Genomic DNA, 8,988 nt, shown 5'->3' on the forward strand with positions numbered 1-8,988 from the left:
GAAACCACCTCAGCATGCCCAAAGACAAGGGCCTGGGTGGGGCACACAACCTTGCCCAGCTCAGCACCCCAGGAGGTTCAGTGCCCAGTAACACCATCACCAACACTACACTCAGAGCGTCAGGCCCTGAGAGGTTATGGGGACAGTCCCAAATCAGAGGTGCCTGGCAGATCTCCAACAGCCCCAGGATAAAGAGTTTAATTGATAAGGTCAGAGATTGGCCCAGCAACCCAGCCAATCAGAGGGCAAATGAAAGCAAGACACCTCTCGGGTCATAAAGTGGGTTGCTTTATGCTGGTGCAGAACACCAGGCCAGAGCTTTCCCCCACCATGAGGGGCCAGCCAGGAGAGAAGCTGGGGGAGGCTGGAACTGGTATCCTAGCATCCTCTGGGTGAGTCTGTACCTCAAAGGAACCACACCTCTGAGTCAGACTCAGCAACAGCAGGAAATAGAGGGTAGAGAAAGGCAGGGATGAAGAACAGGGGAAGGCGGTATGGAGGTAGAAGAAGGTGAAAGAAGGCAACATCAAGAAATGGCCTGTATCAGAACACCATGACAAAGGCAATGGTGTTCAGGGGAGGGTGGCCTGTGGGATAAGAAGGGAAATTAATCTGATAGTGAGGGCAGATTCCGGATTCGTGGACAGTATGGCCCAGGAAAGACAGAAGTTCAGCACTGGTGCAAAAAGGGAAAAATGCAAAGGTTATCCTAGGATTAAGGAAAGAAGCCTGCTCAGATTTGGGAAGGTGGCTGGTTTAGAATGAACCTGGGAGTTAGTTGATGCCTGTTAGGGGGGACTTTGGTACAGAAGAAGCCTTTAAATCAGGAGCCCCAGTATTGCAGCGGGACCTCCCACAGGCTGTGTGACCTTGGCCAAGTCCCTTCCCCTGTCCAGGCCTCAGTCTCCTCATCAGTACCACTAGGGATTGCACGGAATGTGCTCCCATCCAGCACAGACATTCTGAGGTTCCATCCACAGAAGGAAAGGCTCTGTCCTGGCTTACAAGTTTGTGTGTGAAGGAAGAACTAGAGGGAGGGGCCTAGGCCAGATTTGGTGGAGAAGAGAGAAAGCAGAGCTGTTCTAGGTCAGGGAGCTTGGCAGAGCAGAAGGGGGTGTAGGGGACGATGGAAAAGGCCAACCCAGGCCCAAGAGGGTGAGAAGGGGAGGGAAGAAGCTGGGGGTTGGGGGGGGGGTNCTTTCAGGGCAGGAAGCTTCTGCAACTCCCGGTTCTTGCTGAGGTTGAAGCGGGAAGAGCTTTGTCGTCGCTCCTTCTTGACAATCTGGGGCCCCCCTGAGTACTTGATTTTGCTGAGCTGTGTCGGGGGTGGTGTGCTGTTGCTGGGACGCTTGTTGGATGACGGTGGCTGAGACTGAGGCTGCGGCTGGGGCTGGGGTTGTGGCTGTGGCTGTGGCTGGGCCTGATCGAACAAGTGAATTGTTGAAGTCCACGCTCCAAACTCTTCCTTCCACCCCAGGCCGGGGCCACTGCCCATCCCCCAGTCCATTTATGCCTGCACCGACCTGGGCAGTGAGGAGCTGTCTCCTGCCCTGAAAGGAGCCAAGGCCAGGGTCACATATAACTATGGGTTATATCCCTGGAAGGGAGTGGACACGAAGTCGTGTCTCCCCAAGTGATGCCTACTGCCTGTGTATCAAGGGCCTTCTAAATGTTCACTACAGTTCATGAATAGGCAAAACTAATCGATGACAGAAGTCAGAAAAGAGGCTATCTTTCCGGGGCTAGGGGAGGGGTGGTAAGGGGTGGTGCGTGGGTACTGACTGAGAAGGGGCATGAGGAACCTTCTGAGTAATTCTCTATCTTGACTGCATCTGGGAGATGGTTCACAGTATATACACATGTAAACGTTCACTGAGAAGACACCTAAGATTACTGTACTGTACCACTTTACTGAACGTGTGACAGTCTTCAATTACAAGTTAAAAGACATCCATTCCTATGTCTCAGTAGTTTAACTGCTAGAAATGTAGCTTAAGAAAAATCCTAACTATAAAAGGCAGCTTTGGCCTTTTTATAGTTTTTTACAGTTATATGTAACAGGAAAGAAAGGAAGAAATGAGCTATCATGGAGTTAAAATCAAGTTTACAAAAACTATGTACTAAATATAATCACACATGGTTCCGCTGTGAAAAATATTTACACAGTCATAGTAATTTACCCAAAATTGGTGATAAGTATTTTAGGGGGGAGGGGAAATGTCCACAGGGAGGTATAAGACACCAAGGCCTTAGTTTTCCACAGTAGGGAGTCCATAGATAATATCAAAACTTCAAAAATTAAAAAAGAAAAGTAAAAGACTCTTATTTGAAAATAATAGACGTCAATCTCCATGGAAAGAGTTAGGAATTGAAAGTGGCTGTCACAGACCCACAGGAGAAGCGGGACCTGGGCAGGGGCTGCCCTTTGCATTACAAACCCAAGGCTTTCTGAACGACGTACATGTTCACATTTACCATGTTGACAGAAATCGAAAATAAGGACAATAAAAACAGTGCATGCAAAATGAGCTCTCGCACAGTACAACACAGGCACAGAACCTAAAACCCTGTTACCAAAAGGAAAAGGACAAGAACAAGACCACCACGGTGGTCATGACTATCTCCTGTGGTAGCAGAAGGATAGATGACTTTTTTCTGCTTTTCTGGATTTTGTGCAAGCTGACACTGCTTTGATCTTGAGAGAAATACAGCTAATTTTTAAAAGCTATCTCTATGCTTCTTCCCAGACACGGGCGTCAGAGCCCCAGGAAGCCCATTTTCAGACGCCTACACACAGATATTGGCAGGGCGGTCCACCCACAGGTACCGTCCTGGTAACCCCATTGTTACCAGGGAGAGAGGTTGAGCCACGGGGACAGCCCTTACCCCCAACCAGAGACTGCAGTAGGACTAGAGGAGCGAGGCCACATCCACAAGGGCACCCAGCACACAGGACAGTTGTCTTGTGCTCATACCTGCCATCCCCACCCCTTCTCCAGCCCCCTCCACAAACTCTCACTTCATACAACAAGGAGTGGGGGAACTTGAAATCCTCTGGGATAGGATAAAGGGGGGAAGACAGAAATGTTATGCTTTGTAAGCTCCAAATTTTTGATAGCAACAATTATGTTGAGCTTGTGACCTAACTGGGGGTCAGAGAACAGGAAGGGAGCCTGGGGTCCAGCCTGGGGCAGGTCCTGGGTCCAGTGTAGTTCATTACCACTCTGGCCATTTGGCCTTCTCCTCCGCCTAAAATGACAGCTCCAGATTCCAATTTGACGAGGGGAATGCAAGGAAGTGGGGCAAAAGCAGCCGTCACACACCTCTCTTGCCAAGACCAGCGCTCAGCTAGTGTGATTTTGGTTAGACAGTGTGAGGCACCTGGAGTCTGGGGTCTCTCTTCCTATACATGGCAGATGGATCACAGTTTGGTGGAGGGTGGGGGAGAGAGACAGAAGTCTGAGGGGCTAGAGCTTGGTATGCATCAGACTCTCCCCTGCTTTGTGCCTCCACGTCCCTGTCATAGGAACAACCATACCCTTATCTGTGGAGCTTAATGGTCAAGGGCAGATGAACCTGACTGCCTGGGTTTGGCTCTTGGCTCTGCCATTTATTATCTCAAAGTCATATTGTCTCTCTGTGCCTCAGTTTCTTTATCTGTGAAATGGGAGTGACAATAGGACCTACCTCACAGGATTGTAGTAAGGATTTAAGTGAACAGTACATGGCACACGGAAGTGTTTTATAAGCAGTAGCTTCTATTACTATTATTATTTCCCATCCCTGGATTTTAGGGATGCAGCCTGGAAATTCCTGAAATTAACACACCTCAGATGCTCCTTAAGAGTCCATTGTCTTTCTTGTTTTAAAATAGGGGAACCCAAGAAGGCACTGCATCTTTCAAGACTCAGCTTAAGTCCCACCTGTTTTCCAAAAAAGCCTTCTCAGATGACTCCAGGCCTTGGGTATCCACCCCCCGTTCCCTGCCATCAGAGCGTGAGTGGACACTGACTAAAGGCAGCGTGGCCAACCTGCTGTCCACTCCTTCGGTATCCTGCCTGGTCCCACTTCTGAGACTCTGTAGTGGTCATCTCCTCCGCCTGAAGTGCCTTCTCCTGTCACTACTACTAAACTCTCAACAAGATCCAAACTCCAGGACGCCTTCCTAGATTCAGGCCTCCAGCAATCAAGGGGCGCTCTGTATTTTCACACCACAGGAGACTGTAACTACACCTGCCAACTATACTCAGAACCAAACCCAGTCCAACCTGATCCTAACATACCCACCATCAACCCATAGATTGAAACATAAATAAAACAGGAGATAGAAATAGTAGTTAAGCACTACAGAAAGCATTGTCACAGAAAGATGAAAGCTAAACAGTGAAAAATGCAAAGACGAAGGTTATAGCTTTGGCATCATGAATTCACTAGCCAAAAAATAAAAAGATCGATTTAGTTTAAAACTCTCAAAACCACAGAGGCATTCTCTCCTATACTGACATCTAGAGCTCTATCTAACTGGACTTAATTTGTTCCTTCATTTATTCAATAAACATCGTTCTCAGCATTAGAGATTAAAAGATGAATAAGACATGGTCCTTGCCCTCCAAGAGCTCACAGTCCAACGGGCGTGACGGACACAAAAGCAGCTTTTCGTACAGAAAAATTCAAAAGCAGAGATAGCAACAAAGGATATGGGACTACAGAGGGCTGAGCTAAAACCTCCGCCTGAGAATGAGGGAAGATGGCCTTGGAAAGGTGGCTTTTTATTTGGCTCTTAAAGGATAAACATGAGTTTAGGCAAAGAAAGAAAGGAGAGAAACAAAGCAGTCCAGGTCAATGGCGTCACATCAATGAGGGCCCCGTGCCATAAAAGGGCTCGTTGTATCAGAAGATGGGATGTCCAGTGGGACAAGAAACCAGGATGGGTGCCAGGAGAATGGGACGGGGCCACCCAAGGAGGGCCGAGGGTATGAATTTGAATTTTTTTTTTAAATTTTTATTGGGGAATTGGGGGGATGCGAACAGTGCTAGGGAATTGGGGGAAGGGGAACAGACAAGTTGCTGTCGTTTTGTTCTTCAGTCTAGTTGTGGAGGACGTTGCTTCACTGGCCCAAGTTGGCACCATCATTGCGCTCTTCCCAAGGAGGCAGATCAGTCGCCGGCTTCTGGACAGATGCTCACGGCGGATGCTGGCTACACACAGTAGCCCATGGCAACCCACTGCCACAGGGGCTGCAGCCTACGCCGTCGCCGCCTCAGTCGCCGCCTCATGGCAGCCCAGCTCCAGGTTGAGCTCTTGTTCAGCATCTTAGCTGTAGAGGGCAGCGTCACTGGCCCTCACATGTGGGATCCGAACCGGGGTCCTCTGGAGTCCCAAGCCAGTTCTTAACCATCGTGCCACTCGGCCGGCCCCCAACAGAGGTTTTTAAGTAGAGGACTGATATGACCACAAATGCTTTTAGGGTAACAATTCTGGCTATAGGGTGGTCAAGCTGAAGTGGAGGAGAGTGGGATAATTTCTTCCTCCCTCTGCCCCCACTCCCAGAACTTGGGACAGGGTGTACCACATCGAAACGTCCATAGCACTGAACTGCTTTCTCCCAAGACAGACCAAGAAAGACCCCTGCCTGCAGCGGCAGGTCACAGTAAGTCAGCCCTCTCAAGGCTCCTTTCCATTCTAAGACTCTTTTAGAATCTCAGAGCCATGCAACAACATGGACAGATCTTGAGATTATAATGTTAAGTGAAATAGGTCAGACAGAAAAAATAGAGAGAACCATATGATTTCACTGATATGTGGGATATAAAACTGAAAGCAAAAAGGAACAAGACAAACAAAGGAAGAAACAAAAACTCAATAGACACAGACAATAGTTTAGTGGTTACCAGAGGGTAAGGGAGTATGGGGGTGGTAGATGAGGGTAAAGGGGGTCAAATATATGGTGACAGAAGGAGAACTGACTCTGGGTGGTGAACACACAATGTGATATATAGATGATGTATTATAGAACTGTACACCTGAAACCTATGTAACTTTGCTAACAATTGTCACCCCAATAAACTTTAATTAAAAAAAAGAATCTTAGAGCCAGTGTACCAGGTCATCAAGAACATGGGACAACTGGCTCCCAAGCCACACGGACCTGGGTTGAATTCTAGCTCTGCTGTTTTACTGCCGAGTGAAAGCTATTTAACATGGCTAAGCCTCGGTTTCATCTGTAAAATGGGGATGACGATGATAACAGAATGACCTCACAGGAGTGCCGTGAACATTACATGAGGAGATTATAAGATTAAATGCATGCAAAGTACTCAGCACAGAGCCTGGTACAAAGCGTACTCGGTAGAATAGTGTCCCCTCCCCGCCAAATTCACAGCAACCCAACATCTGTGAATGTGACCTTATTTGGAAACAGGGTCTTTGCAGATGTAATCAAGTTAAGATGAGGTCATACTGGATTAGGCTGGGCCCTAAATCCAACAGGACTGGTGTGTTTATGAGAAGAGGGAAATTTGGACACAGAGACACACGGGGAGAAGACCATGTGACGATGGAGGCAGCGACTGGAGTGACGGGTCTACAAGCCAAAGAATGCCGCGGATTGTTGAACACCACTAGAAGCTAGGAGAGAGGCATGGGACAGGCTCTTCCCTAGAACCTCACAGGGACACGGCCTGCTGACACCTTGATTTCAGGCTTCTGGCCTCCAGGACTATGAGAGAATTAGCCTCTTGTTATTTTAATCCACCCAGTTTGTGGTAATTTGTTGTGGCTACCCTAGGAAACTAATATACAAGTCACTGTGCAATAAAATAAACGTTGGCTGCTATAATTATTAGGATCAATTGGAAGGACTGACAAATGCTTGACACTGGGGAAATTTGGTGTAAGAGCCCAAAATTCTGGGGCTGGCCAAGTGGCGGCAGGGGCCCGGTTCAGATCCCACCTGAGGGCCAGTGACGCTGCGCCCTGTACAGCTAAGATGGTGAACAACAGCTCAACCTGGAGCTGGGCTGACGAGAGTGGCCAGCGACAGCGTAGGCTGCAGCGGGGCTGGCTGGCAGCAGGCATGACCTTTCGTGAGCCGCCGTGAGCGGCCATCCAATGGCCAGCCATCCAATGGCCGGCGAGCAACTGCCTCAGCCGGGAAGAGCGCAATGATGATACCAACATGGGCCAGTGAAGCGACATCCTTCACAACTAGACTGAGGAACCAAAAAAAACAGCAACTTGCTTGTTCCCTTCCCCCATTCCCTAATAAAACCTTTAAAAAAATAAAAAGAGCCCAAAACTCTGGACTAGACAAAGGGCAATGAAAGGACTGTGCCAAACAGCTTTTGACAACCTGCACCTCACAACCTGGCCCCCAACTTTTCCACCGTCCCTCTGCCTGAGGTCACATGGGTGCAGTTTTAGAAATTCATGGAGCAGGGCAGCCAGATGGCTCAGTTGGTTAGAGCGCATGCTTTTAACAAGGTTGCTGGTTTGACTCCCACATAGGATGGTGGGCTGCATGCGGCTCCCGCAACTAGATTGAAAACGGCTGCTGGATTTGGAGGTGAGCTGCGCCCTCCACAACTAAGACTGAAGAACAACTTGACTTGGGAAGCTGATGGGTCCTGTGAAAAACACACTGTTCCCCAATGAAGTTTAAAAAAAAAAAATTCATGGAGCAGAATTCCTCAGAATTTCTCAGTTGCCTCAGACAGGTGAGCCCTGAGCAGCGTTTCACAAAGCAGAGTCCAAGGTGAACTCAACACTCTCCTTTTCCAGAGGGCTTGATATTGACACACTGCCTTTAACAAATTTGTCCAGAAAGGCAGTGGGCGGGACTTCATGCCAGAAGAGCAAACAGCAGGAGCCCTGACCTCGTCCTGGAGATAGGGCTGGGTGGGCAAGGAAGGCCGCTTTCAGGAAAGGACATCCAATCTATCTAATAACCCAACAAGTCGGAGTTAGGCAAAAGGTGGGAGCAGCCCCCTAACCATTCCTTTCTGTCTCTTTCAATCCTGTTTCTAAGTCTCTCTTGCTGCTTGAATGTCAGTTGCCAGCTCCCAATTACCTTCCCAGTGGGTCCCACAGATGTCATCTGAGGGACTGGGTGCAGAGGGAATGTTCCCCAGAAGCATTTGCTGATGATACTGTGAACCAAGCGCAAGAACACACAGGTGTAGGGAAGAAGCCAGCTCTTCCCCTCAGAGCTCACAGGCTGGTAGGGGAAAAACCCATGTAGGAACAAACAGTAACAACACCCAGTAAAAAGGGCTACCTGGAGATCTGTTCAGATTATTGTGCCCGTGCAGAGAAAGCAGGAATTTATCCTCTGTGGTCCTCAAGTTCCATGCATGTAAAATGGGGAAACCCACCCTGCTTCTTCCAATTGATTACTCCACTGCGGCCTAAAACGATGGTCACAGGTGAGAAAAGTGCTTGAGTCTCTTTAGGGGTCATAGGGACCAGGAGAGCCCAGAAAAAATTTAAATCCAGAGTTAACTCCAAACACTTGTTAACCGATCTCTATTCCCAACATACATAAGATCTGCCCATAATGAGAGAGCTCTGTGTCCCGTTCTCCTCCATCCCTCTGAACAGTTTAGAACAAAAGGCAGGAAACAGAAATCAAAGATTGCCGGGCATCCCAGTCGGGACCCCCTCTCGTTTGGAGAACTGTAACTTTCTGCTCTAATAAAACTATCCTCTGCTACAAACTTAAAAAAAAAAAAAAAAAGATTCAGATCTAAAGACAGCTCCTGGGTAATGCGGCCATTCACCATCCTGAGCATCTGTCCCACGGAGCACCTTGCAAACTTTCTGGACTTCCTTAAGTGCCTCCACCCTCTGTCTGTTTTTCCATTTATTGTTTTGTCTGCTTACCATTTATTGCTTTACAGCCCTAGATTGCTGGGCTGCACTGACCTCTGCTCATGACTCCTTCAGTAGCTCTCATTCCATTGGGACCAAAGGCAGTGGGCCCAACCCTG

The 8,988-nt window shown here is 48.4% G+C and overlaps 1 protein-coding gene across 1 annotated transcript in view; it reads right to left on the reverse strand.

Annotated features, from left to right (window-relative positions):
* Positions 1 to 8,988, reverse strand: part of PPP2R5D (protein phosphatase 2 regulatory subunit B'delta) — a 16,790-nt gene that overhangs the window by 3,324 nt on the left and 4,478 nt on the right. The gene's annotated exons all lie outside the window — the stretch shown is intronic.

Source organism: Hipposideros armiger, unplaced genomic scaffold (assembly GCF_001890085.2).
Source record: "Hipposideros armiger isolate ML-2016 unplaced genomic scaffold, ASM189008v1 scaffold_72, whole genome shotgun sequence".
NCBI lineage: Eukaryota > Metazoa > Chordata > Mammalia > Chiroptera > Hipposideridae > Hipposideros > Hipposideros armiger.